Source organism: Salmo salar, chromosome 15, assembly GCF_965601325.2.
Source record: "Salmo salar chromosome 15, fSalSal1, whole genome shotgun sequence".
Taxonomy (NCBI): Eukaryota; Metazoa; Chordata; class Actinopteri; order Salmoniformes; family Salmonidae; genus Salmo; species Salmo salar.
The window spans coordinates 83,471,704-83,485,425 of NC_138305.1; the positions used below are offsets into that span (position 1 = coordinate 83,471,704).

Genomic DNA, 13,722 nt, shown 5'->3' on the forward strand with positions numbered 1-13,722 from the left:
TCCTCAACCAAAAAAAGGCTCATCTAAAGTGGGTAAAGAGATTAAATGACGTGACCCAGCAATAGCAAAGTAAATCAAGGGCTATTCCTGTCTCTAAAGCCACTTCAGCCAGAGGAGGAAAATTCACAGAAGTGACTTCAGGTGAGGAGGATCTATAATTGATATATATTGTGGTGCAGTAAAGCAGGGTTTTGTCATAGGATTTAAGTGCTATATAGTTCCTCTTTTATAATCATTTGCCACTTTCAATAATCGGTAACACTTTATTTGAAGGGTACCTTTATAAGGGCTTCTTTAGACAAGTATGCGTTATTAATGTGTTATGAAGTCCTTATGCAGGTACCCATCAAATAAAGTGTTACCAAACAATCTCCTTATTCTAGCTCATAACAATTGGTTCTCAAATACAACGTAACAACTTAAACTTCACAATACATTTCAATAACAGGAGGTAAGAGTTTTCACTTGTTCATATCGTTTCCAAAATGACGATCTATTAATGCATTTTGTTTATGACACGCCAATATTGAGGCAATTACATTCCAACACCATAGATATCAGCATCTGTACCAAAAGCATCCTTTCTACAGTAATTGAAAAATAGAAGACACGACTAGACAAATCATGCATGGCTGATATTATTACGGCCGCAGCCTTGTTAGATAGGCTTATACAGGTACGTTCTTTTCATCGAGATGAAAGGATTAAAAGGGACACTTTCACACAGTTAAGCTAACCATTTCCAAAGACAGTGAAGAGAGCGAAGGTTCAAAGTGGCAAACGTGTGCTTCAAAGATGAAACCCTCCCCACTTAAGACATTGTCAAAGTTTCCCAACGCCTGCCAGGCCTGTGCAGCTAGCCCCTTTTGATTGAAAATAATATGATGCTCCATCTTTCAAAGATGTACGTTTCCCAAAGCATTGTTGATTGCCCTGTGTCCATTACTTGGAGGGATTATGATAATATTCCACATTGTGCTCGGCGTGATGCACAGGAAATTCAATACTCAAAAGGTTAATGCAATCAATTAGGATGACAAAGGAGTAAAGTAAAACCCTCCTGCTCGCTGAAAAAAGAGACAGGGGAAAAAGGGTGGAGAAAAGGTATTGAAAGCTTGAATGGATCCGCTGAGAAAAGAGGCACTCAAAAAGAGAGAAAAATAGCATTTACTCTGTGTACCCTTCAAAGCCAACTGAGTGCAACAAACACACACACCACCATCATGCGCAACCACACACACACACACGCGCGCACAAACACACACAAAAATTGTGAATTGCGTCATTTAGCATTTGACAAATGTACCTTTAACAATAAAGGAACAACACTTGTCTTTGAAGGTAATCGGACACACTAAGCTCGGGAAAATGGATCCAATGCTGGAAGCATGGCTCTCAATTAATAATGAAAATGTATAATGCTGTGGATGTTCTATGGACTTTCCAAGTCAAGTTTTTGCTCAAATCTTCCTTTTTGTGTGTGTATTGTTGCGTGGATTGAATATTAAACAACAGTTGGGGTCTACAACTGTGCACGTGAATGATATCTTTTGTTATTTAAATAGATGTTACAATCCTACACAACACAAAGGAGTCTCATCATTGCAGATAAATGGATAGACTTGGATGGCGGCATTGAGCTCTGCAACCGTTGTAATAATCCATATTACCTTTTCCAGACTGTGGCTCAGTCTGTCAGAGTGCTGATGTATTAATCACATTCTCTGTGGCTAATGTTAGTATTATTAGAGGCTGGGTTGGCAATACTTCACTAACATTTGCCACACCAATTTTTTTGCAGATAAGTTATGCAAGATGAAAAGCCTAAAACCTTGGTAATCAAGTACGGAACAGGACAACAACATCACGATAATAGCCACACACACACCTCACACACACACCACACACACACACACACACACACACAACACACACACACACACACACACACACACACACCACACACACCCCACACACACACACACCACACACCCCACACCACACACCACACACACATATAGAAAAATAAACATACTCAGCGGTTTGTGGCTTGGGGGAAAAAAGACCGCAGAATACTTTTCCCTCTCATTTCTAACAACATCAAGACAATGTGCCATATCTCCATACAATTACACAACTCAAAGGCCCAAACAGAAGCGAAAGACCTCAAAGTACAGTACTAAGAACAATATCCTCCCTTAATAGGTTTTCCACTACTAATTGACCTGTTGCAACAACGTTTAGAATTCACTCAGTGTCTACTTGAGTAACTGGCAAAGGAGAAGACAATTTCCTACATTTGCACCACCTTTCCAACTTAAGTCTGTCGGTGTTCCAAATGTTACAAGGAAAGAGTGAATTTGGAGGAAAAGCATTGTGTCTGGTTGGTGTTGTTCTATCATAGACACGGCACTAAAATGATTCATAAAGACCTGGGATTAAAACGGTTGTTTAGATGTCAGTTCTACACAATGCTTTCAGCTCTTTTCCACAAACAACAACTCCAGAATTCAGACTTGGTGTGTGCAAGTGAGGAGGTGGACATCGAAACACAAAAGCCAGGGCTACGCGGTAACCAGGGTTACGCGGTAACCAGGGCTTTACATTCGGACCATAAGATATTTCACTTTTTCAGAGGCACAACTGCTGTAATTTGACCTACATCACATTTTTCTGTTTGGGCATTTCTCGGGGCCGCCAGCCACGTCACAGAAACAATGGGCCAAAATGGGCTTTGAAGTCGAGGCTGAATGAAAGCGGAGGGGCCGACACATGAAATGCCCTCACAGCTGGGCGGCCCCCAGTCAAAAGAAAAACAAATACTTTGAACGAGAGGGGGACACGCCGCTCCTGTCTGAGGCTTCCTAAGGCCCTGAGCCGCCACCGGGAGGTGGGCTTTCATGACGTGCCCATAATGATGGATGGATTCGGAGGAAAGTCTATTCACATGGAGATGTTACATCATAAATATTTACACAAGGCTGCCGTTTCCATGTAGCCTTTGCTTGTTTTGACACACTGGAAAAATTCAAAAGGCCAAAAAATGGAAGAGAGAGAGAAAATAGGAAAATGAGGGGGCGGCGGCTTCTTTTTGTTGTTGTTATCGTTGAGATATTACATCGACTTTTTCTCTGTCTCTAAGAGACAAATGGTATGGTCCTCCTGCAGGACGATGGAGTTTATTTAGCTACTCCAGTTCATGACTAGGCAAACAAATAAGCCACAGATGTTTTTGTAGAATCATGACTCTAATACACAATAACCTTCAATGACCAGTATCTAAAGACAAAAAAAAGTCCACCATTTGAGAGGGATGTTGTTATTAACCATACAACTAATCCCAACACTATTACAATGTTCTAAATCACAATACTTTACCCCTTATGCTTCTGTTAAGAAATGTAACATAAAGGAATACACCTTAAAGGAGAGCTGTGCCTGCACAATGCAAAAGAAAGCCACATTTTCGGCACGTCAAGCCTTTCACTAACAAACTTGCACACTCCTTTTTGAGAGCCTGAGCGTTCAAGAACGGCAAAGAGGAGAGAAAAGGGAGCCGGCAGTTTTGTTGTTGGTAAGCAGCCCTACAAAATTCTTCACAGCGAGCACAATTAAAAGCCTCTGACTCCCCAAACGAAGCCCCAGAACCAATGAAAACAAATTTGCCAGTTTAATTTTCCTCCCACTGTTTAAGAGAGAGGGGGAACCCAGTCTGGGAGTCTTCTCCTCTACCCCAGTTCTCTGGGAGCTTTGTGGAAGGGGGGAAAGGCATGCAGGCCCGATGTTGGAGCCAGTTGGGCATTCTGATTAGCTGAATTAAATATATCAAAACCCAATTAAGCTAACTATACTCCAGCTATTCAGGTTGAAGGCGAGGGGAGAGTTGGGTCAGGATGCGAGGGCTGCTGTAGTTGGCACACACTTGCTTCACTGGGCCTCCCAAAGCACCCTGCGTATTGGAGAGAAGGAAATCATCCTCCCCTTCATATTACAGTCTCCCAGGCTAATCAACCTTTCCAAATCGGCAGAGAAATTAAGAAAAAAGCTTCCCAAAAGACAGCAGCTGTAGAGCGGTCTGTCTCACTGTGGTGCTAAAACATCCACTATGCGCGCAGTTTTGAGCAACACTTTTGAAGGAAAACTTACAGAAAGTTCAACCATGGACACATTCCCAGGCATTTCTTTAGATAACAGCAAACATTTAATTTGCACAGAAGTAGCTAGTTAGTTATGCTAACTTTAGCTAGTTATCTAAGCAAACGAATGTTTAAAATGCCATGGCTGAATGCCTCTAGTTTAAACTCTAATTTCCCACAATCATTTTAATCAGAAGAGGACATCCATTCCATTTAGCTACTGTTTTTGTTGTAGTTATCAGGTCAAAATATTTATGCAAATGATCCCAATTCTAGTTGCAGCTTGTGACTAATTCATGTTGAAGAAAATGGATAAGTAGCCTAGGCTAGATATAATAGCTCTATTATATTTTAAATGATCTCAGACCTGGCTGATCTGTTGTTATTGTCTCAGAATAGAGTTTATTTTCTATTTTCTTCCCCAATAATCAAAATATACACACACATATATATATATATATATCCTACAACCCAATGTGATGTGTTTTTTATTTGAAACATCTTAAATTTGGGTCAACATTTTTTCATCGTTTGACAGCCCTACTACTAACATTCCCGTAAATTGAAAGACACTATGGCTTGTCCTAGTCTCAACCTGTGTTACTAACATTCACTTTACACCTAGTATATCCTGGAAGTTGAAAGATTCCACAAGGTTCTCGTAGGCTATGCTTCAAGGCACTGTAAGACTTCATGAATGTGTACGCAGTGGTTATGAAGGTGTTATATATATATAGTCCTAGAAGTTACAATTATAATGCCTCTAGTTGGTGCATCCATTAATATGGATTAATTAAAGTAACATCAATCTGGAGACTTAGTTGGGCCCTGATTGACGCCGAGAGTGTCTATTCCCTCCGATCTTTGACTGACGCCACCAAGACAAAGAAGTGTGGTGCAGCCCCGTCTTAATTCACAGGCATGCCACCCCCCGGTGACATTAAGGGTCCTCACTTTGACATGAGACAGCCCACGGTGTCACTTCTGAATGTACAGATCCCTCTTGACTAGGAAGCCAGGGGCAAGGGCTGTTGTGTGCATCCTCATGACAGACTCCTACATCAGCATTGTGCTCTACCAGCTAACATCATTAGCACAGAAGGTTTTGTTTCAGAAAAAAAAGCAACCCAGTTTCTACAAGTCACAAGTCATTAACGTCATTAACAATCATTAACAATCAACTTGTACAAGCTCGTTTTTTTATTGGTTAGATAGTATTGTGAGTTTCTGACAATGGTGTACAAGTTCAAGGAACAAGGAACAACTATTTAATACTGTGGCTCTTATTTCTTGGTTAAAAGGTTGTAAATTGACTCAAAGGTTTATAACGACATAATGACTACTAATGGTGGCAAAAGTCATCTGTATTTACCCTTCTGCATCTAATGGTTGGAATAATTACTAGTAATTAGTGAATGACATTCAATGGAACCATTAGAAAATGATGTCTGGGATATTATGGAGTAACACTTGACATAAGGGCTACATAAAACATTCATAACCTGCACATATCACATTCATAAGCAGTATATTCAACAACCACAAAAACTAATGGCAACATCAACTTACAGTTGCTGTGATAAGTTGTACGAAATGCTTATGTACTGCTATGAATGCGGTAGGTATGGATATGAATGTCTTATGAAGTCCTTAAGTAGGTAACCTGCATTTAATATTATCGTATGCTTAGTTACAATTTACCACTAAAACCCCCAAAACAAGGCAAACAAAAACTATTGTCATTATGACAACCAACCTTGCAAGTGACAAGAGACATACTGCATACTTTGAATGTTTGTTATGTAAATGTTGTTTCATGAACATTCATAATGTAGTTCACATAACAAACTCTTAGTAATGCCCTTCTATCCTAAAGAGTCTTTGCATCTTATGTCAACTTTTAGCAATGACACAAACTGTTATCCAGGTAAGATGTTTAGCTAGTGGACAATTAATGAACCTAAACAATGGTTTGTGTCATAGCAATGCCATAACATAACATGTGTCATAACATGTCAGTCTTCATAAGAGGACACAACTGCATATGGCATCTGTTATGTCATTACTACGCAGATGTTATGTATCCTCTTATGACAGGGCTTCAAGTATGTCTCGTTCTCTTGACTTGATAAAGCACTATCACTAAGAGAGTGATATGTATCTTTTACTGTATGTAGACTTATGTAGCCTTTTATGTCAAACATTTATGGGTGGAGTGTCCTTATACCACTATGTTTCCAGCCCTAGCACGACCTGGAAAGGGTTATATAAGGGTACACTCACAGGTAATAGCTCTGTCTGCACCATATTACATGGTACCAAGAGCAGAAGAACACTGACTGCATATATGATCATAGCCCCAGCCATTTCATGCTGTGAATGCCTCCTCGAAAAACCGATACATCAGGGCATATGTACAGTGTACGACATCACTGTGAGTTAATCAGCTGGAAAATAAAACGGTGGGATTCTAATAAGTAATTTGTCAATTTTTACAACCCCAGACACATTGATCCATGGTGATTAATGAAGATGCTTGATATTGTTGTAGATATGAACAGGGGAGAATGTGGTGGCAGTAATCAGTCATGCGGTATATTTGTCCTACCTCGTTTTCTCTTCCAGCATGGGACCAAGTCACTCCATATAGACTTACTTCATCTAAGAAAGAGGGGAGAGAGGTGTGTGTGGGATGGGGTAACATTAAAGCCCAACAATCATTTATTACACTATCTACATATACAATACAAGTCAAAAGTTTGGTCACACCTACTTATTCAAGGGTTTCTCTTTATTTTTACTATTTCCTACATTGAAGATTAATAGTGAAAACATCAAAACTATGAAATGACACATATGGAATCATGTAGTAACCAAAACTGTGTTAAACAAATCAAAATATATTTTATATTTGAGATTCTTCAAAGTAGCCACCCTTTGCCTTGATGACAGCTTTGCACACTCTTGGCATTCTCTCAACCAGCTTCACCTGGAATGCTTTTTTTAACAGTCTTGAAGGAGTTCCCACATATGCTGAGCACATCTTTGGCTGCTTTTCCTTCACTCCGCAGTCCAACTCATCCCAAACCATCTCAATTGGGTTGAGGTTGGGTGATTGTGGAGGCCAGGTCATCTGATGCAACACTCCATCACTCTCCATCTTGGTCAAATAGCCCTTACACAGCCTGGAGGTGTGTTGGGTCATTGTCCTGTTGAAAAACAGTCCCACTAATCGCAAACCAGATGGGAGGATGTATTGCTGCAGAATGCTGAGGTAGCCATGCTGGTTAAGTGTGCCTTGAATTCTAAATAAATCACTGACAGTTTCACCAGCAAAGCACCCCCACACCATCACACCTCCTCCTCCATGCTTCATGCTGGGAACCACACATGCGGAGATCTTCCGTTCACCTACTCTGCGTCTCACAAAGACACGGCGATTGGAACCAAAAATATCAAATTTGGACAGATTTCCACCAGTCTAAAGTCCTCATGAGAGTGAGTTTCATCATTGCGCTTAATGGTTTTTGTGACTGCACTTGAAGAAACTTTTAAAGTTCTTGATATTTTCTGGATTGACTGACCATGTCTTAAAGTAATGATGGACTGTCATTTCTCTTTGCTTATTTGAGCTGTTCTTGCCATAATATGGACTTGGTCTTTTACCAAATAGGGCTATCTTCTGTATACCACCCCTACCATGTCACAACACAACTGATTGGCTCAAACACATCAAGAAGGAAAGACATTCCACAAATTAACTTTTAACAAGGCACACCTGTTAATTGAAATGCATTTCAGGTGACTACCTAATGAAGCTGGTTGAGAGAATGCCAAGATTGCCTTGATGACAGCTTTGCACAAAGGGTGGCTAGTTTGAATAATCTCAAATATAAAATAAATGTTGATTTGTTTAACACTTTTTTGGTTACTACATGATTCCATATGTGTTATTTCATAGTTTTGATGTCTTCACTATTATTCTACAATATAACAATAGTAACAATAAAGAAAAACCCTTGGATGAGTAGATGTTTCCAAACTTTTGACTGGTACTGTACATATAAGAAATATATGTATTTGAAGGTCCATTCTCTGCACATCTCTGATGGGCAATTAAAAATAAATGTTAAGACTAATTGAAGGGTACCTACATAAGGACTTCATAGCACAGTCATAACCCATGCATACAGCATTCTTAAGCAGTACATAAGCATGTTAAAATGACTGTTGACAACTGAATATTTTATTCATCGCTTTTCTTATGAACGAAGTATGTATGGATTATGAATGTGTTATGAAGTCCTTATGTAGGTACCCTTCATTTAAAGTGTTACCAAGGAAGGTGTACTTCAGCTGAATGGCCCTTTGCACTGAGTCAGAATGTAGAGATAAAAAGAGGGAGGGGGATGAGGAATAGTTTAACAGTTGACAGAGTCCCATCTTCAATTCAACAGTGGGGAGCAGGTGTGATATCCGGTTAACCAGTTTTGTGAATATTTCAGCACAGCTTGCCAATGATAATTTACTTAGAATCAATAATCCCACAATCAGATTGAAGGGTGTGAATTTATTTGCCAATAACATTGAAGGTCTAGTTAGCAAAGGCCTGCTCAACACATTCATGGAGAATGTGAAATTAGGTCAAACGTGATCTCTTTCCCTTATGGCAACAGTCATATGATACAGGTGCAAAACATTTCAAATGATGTGGTGCAACATTGTAGATGTGAGACATGTAGTTCTCAGAACCTCAAAAGGCTCTTGAAAATGGTAAGGTCATAGCGTTATACAGAAGAGACACTTTAAGCAGGGGTTTGAAGGGTGCGAATTTCTAGAAAATCCAGAGGTTTATGGAAAATCCTGCTATAAACATTAAACAAGGATTATGACCCAGCCATATAACGCCTATAACAAAAAATATTTTAAAAGATGAATGTGTATGTGTATTTAAGCATACAGTTGGCTATACTTCATGAATGACATTCAAAGCCCACTGAACTCTATAGCACCCAGCTATTGGCAAAGACAGAAACTTACTTAGGCAGAACCAGTTGAGTCACTGCAACTTCTCAACAAAGTTTCCTAACCTTGAGAGCACAAGTGAGGCCAAAACGCAATAATAATTCTAACCTGATCTTCCTACTTATTTTATATCTCCCCTCAGCAACCTAACTTCTACTCGGCAACAGTGCAGTTATTAATTCATAAGGCACTAATTAGTTCTTTGTTTAATTTTGTGTTAAACAGACTGACCAGAATGATAACGACTCGCACTGTAGCGCTTCAGTCCCATGCCGCTCCTGTTTGCTACAACAAGGGAGCATCGTGCGACTAGCATGATGAACCCAATTCCCTTCTAAGTTGCACTTCATTAAGTCAAAATGTGACAAGGAGCTTAGAGGAGGAACTGGCAGATCTGATCATACATAACAATGCAGGCCCAGTAAGTTTGGAAAGGGAGGGGTGGGCAAGGGGGGGCTGTGGATTCCAGCATGCATGTTGCTAATTTTCTATTTTCAACCCTTGGGGGACATCTTTCATTTTCCTTTAATTGTTTTTGTTCAGGGCTGCAGTGTCCTCTTTTTAAATTGCAGCTCCTATCAAATCCCCTGATCAAACCCCTGTGCAACATCTCAGACAGACGAGTAAACAACAGGGTTGCCCTTTTCCACGGCGGGGTCACGGACAGAATGCGCCCAGTAAATAGGTGACACCTTTGTACCACACATAGCCCTACAGTATAAAATACAGGCTAACAGAGCGAAAACTTGTGTGAGATGTCAGAATGGCAGTAACAATGAAACAGAACTTGAAACATAACGTTTTTGGCGTTGTAAGTAGAAAAACCTGCTGAACCACACCAAATGCAAGGTACAGAAGACGTCTAAAACACAGGAATGTGACAAGGTTGTCCCAACACCACATATTAGTCATACACTATACAATACATGACAAAAAGGATGTGGACACCTACTTGTTGAACCCTCATTCCAAAATCATGGGCATTAATATGGAGTTGGTCCCCCCTTTGCTGCTACAACAGCCTCCACTCTTCTGGGAAGGCTTTCCAGTAGGGATTGGAAGATTTCTGCAGGGACTTGCTTCCGTTCAGCCACAAGAGCATTAGTGAGGTCAGGCACTGATGTTGGGTGATTAGACCTGGCTCGCAGTAGGCATTCCAATTCATCCCAAAGGTGTTTGATGGGGTTGAGGTCAGGGCACTGTTCAGGCCAGTCAAGTTCTTCCACATCGATCTCGACAAACCATTTCTGTATGGACCTCGCTTTATGCACGGGGGCATTGTCATGTTGAAACAGTAGAGGGCCTTCCCCAAACTGTTGCCACAAAGTTGGAAGGACAGAATCGTCTAGAATGTCATTGTATGCTTTAGCATTTAGATTTCCCTTCACTGGAACTAAGGGGCCTATCCCGAACCATGACAAACAGCCCCAGACCATTATTCTTCCTTCACCAAACTTTACAGTTGCCACTATGCATTGGGGCAGGTAGCGTTCTCCTGGCATCCGCCAAACCCAGATTTGTCCGTCGGACTGCCAGATGGTGAAACGTGATTCATCACTCCAGAGAACGCATTTCCACTGCCCCAATGTCCAATGGCGGTGAGCTTTACACCACTCCAGCCAACGCTTGGCATTGCCCATGGTGATCTTAGGCTTGTGTGCGGCTGCTCGGCCATGGAAACCTATTTTATAAAGCTCCAAACTAACAGTTATAGTGCTGACGTTGCTTCCAGAGGCAGTTTGAAACTCGGGAGTGAGTGTTGCAACCGAGGACAGATGATTTTTACATGTTACGCACATCAGCACTCACGGTCCCGTTCTGTGAGCTTGCGTGGCCTACCACTTCACAGCTGAGATGTTGTTGCTCCTAGAAGTTTCCACTTCACAATAACAGCACTTACAGTTGACCGGTGCAGCTCTAGCAGGTCAGAAATTTGACATCCTATGACGGTGCTACGTTGAAAGTCACTGAGCTCTTCAGTAAGCCCATTCTATTGACAACGTTTGTCTATGGAGATTGCATGGCTGTGTGCTCAATTTTATACATCCGTCAGCAACAGGTGTGGCTGAAATAACCAAATCCACTAATATGAAAGGGTATCCACATACTTTTGTATATATACTGTATCTACTGTCGCTGAGTTAACAAAAAGGATATATTTTTATGACTTGAAGGTATTCCTCATACAACACTGTGCTCCACAGACAGTATTGTAACCAGTAGGCACTACACTAAATTACACTATCAATAGCACGTTAATTACATTTGACAAACATTGTCCTTGGCCTCAAGAAAAACAACAGTACATTCTTCTATGAAAGCAACAGAAGTGAAGCCCCACCAAGATGTTGTTTCTCCCTCTCCAACAATCTCCCTACTGGCTGAAGATGTGAAAAGCAGACGAGTAATTACACTGTATAATAGGCGAGATTGGCATTTTCAAAAGCATTTTCATGTGGATGAAAATTACATTGCACAGACTATTCTGTATTCACTGGTGCAGATAAATAAACAAGGCATGGAAGAGGGGGGGACCATAAAGAAGGCGCAGTACAATGGCAAGCAGGTCAGTAATTAGAAACTCTGTTTGCACAGTAATAATTTTAATATATTCATCAGGAAACAGGGCATGCCTAGCATGATAAAATCCCATCAAGGAGCATATCCTGGCTCTCTCTAAACCTTTCCGACAGACTGACAGCATACTGTGGAGAATCTCGGAGACAAAAAATAGGTTTTCAAATGATAGCTAGGCCTTTCTTTTGAAAGGATACTCAGCATCATAACAGCTGCCAGTATAAAATAACATGCAGATGCAACCTTTCGCTTCTATGATTGAATTGGTTGAGCAAAGGAGAATATATTGATTAGTGAGTAAAAGCACTTTAACAGCATTTTACTATCTTACTACATTTATCTAAATGTGTACAGATCTGATCTTTCACCATGACAAGGGAATGAATGCTATTTCGATTACAAAGCGTATAACCTTGTTTGTTATTGTGGGTGGTGGTGATGTTATGGAAATTATAGCAAATTGTTTAAAGGAGTCCTGACACGCAAAAACCTTGACCTCATGAAGCCATTTCCCAAACACAGAAGAATACATAATTGTAAGAGGAACCGAAGGAGGAGTGAGCGGTGATCACGGTCAACAACATTCTTGCTATAAGATTACTTTGTACAAAAATAGCTCCAATGAATCCGAGAGTGAAGTGTACCAGTGCACACACCCAGAGTGCATGTTATGTTAAAGTAATGAGCACACCTAATGCAAACCAAATCTCCATCAAAGATTTAACAGATTTTCTTTTAAAACATTAAGTCTGTGAACAAGTCAAGCTTATATGTTGTACCTGAGTGTGTGCGGGTCTACAAATCGAACATGAAAAAAAAAATCAGGAACACACACTGTCATTCCACTGAGCTGAACCACTTAAGATAACAATCAACTTTGTTGTAATGATTGCCAAACTATTGTCTTTGTTTCCTGGTTCCATTTCTCACACATAAACTTAGAAACGTACAGTTTACATGACCCCAGCCCAAACACAAGCAATCGCTAATTACACAAACCAGAAGCCGCATACTACAAGAATAACCTTCTCAACAAATGACCCTCTCCTCAGTTTCTCCTGCTCTGTCTAATAATACGTGGTCCTTCCCAAGTGACTTTTTTGAATGGCCGTGGCACAATGAGAAATTGAACATTTACTTAATGACACTGCTCATGCATATTTGACAACACCTAGTAGGCCCCCTTTTTTGGGCTGTCACTTCTCCCTCCTATTCTCCTAGGAGAGGAGCGAGCGGGGGCTCAGGGGCAGCTTCATCTACAGTTCAGCCATACCCAGCCGTCCGCTCCTCGACTCACTTTGGTTGTCCCTCCCTTTGAAACCAGGCTTATGCAGGACTGTGGAATGGTGAGCAATGTGCAACAAGTGCCGGCGCCATGGAAACCCCAGTTTCCCCCCCAAAATTTTCATTTTTATCCCTTTTGAGGACCTGTCACTGGCCAAAGCAAGCATCACACGACCCTGGGCCTGGCCGTGACAAAGCCTATTTTCTGCCTCCAAATTGATTGATTAAAAAAAACTTTTTAGGAAAACCATGTTAAAGGACAAAAAAAGTGACACGCAGAAGAAAGGCCCAATCAGACGGTTTCCCTGGTAATATTGCACGGAAAAAGGAGAACAATATTATAATCACCACAAAAGAAGGGTCAGGCCAAGCATGAAACTTGACAACAATAGTGATTAAGACGATGATAAAAAAAAAGCCAGTGATTTGGTTGGTAGGTTGAATCGAACAACATTTATAACCGCACAGTTGAACCATTTACATAGAGTGAACACCTTTCGGGGTATTTTCTTTTTGGAATGATCATGCTTTTAGTCCATATGGCATTTGTGATACTCATACAACACACTTGTTGTACAACGTTATAGAACATGAATCCACACTGAAAGATCCATTTGCTATTATAAACCGGGTAGTATGGCTCCTGGGTGCTGATAGGCTGAAAGACGTTTTTATATCAGACAATATACCACAGGTATGA

The 13,722-nt window shown here is 40.7% G+C and overlaps 1 protein-coding gene across 1 annotated transcript in view; it reads right to left on the reverse strand.

Annotated features, from left to right (window-relative positions):
- Positions 1 to 13,722, reverse strand: part of casz1 (castor zinc finger 1) — a 264,622-nt gene that overhangs the window by 107,328 nt on the left and 143,572 nt on the right. The window contains exon 4 of the mRNA XM_082962093.1: positions 6,745 to 6,797. The gene's annotated coding sequence lies outside the window, so the exon portion shown is untranslated. The remainder of the gene's footprint in view (positions 1 to 6,744; positions 6,798 to 13,722) is intronic.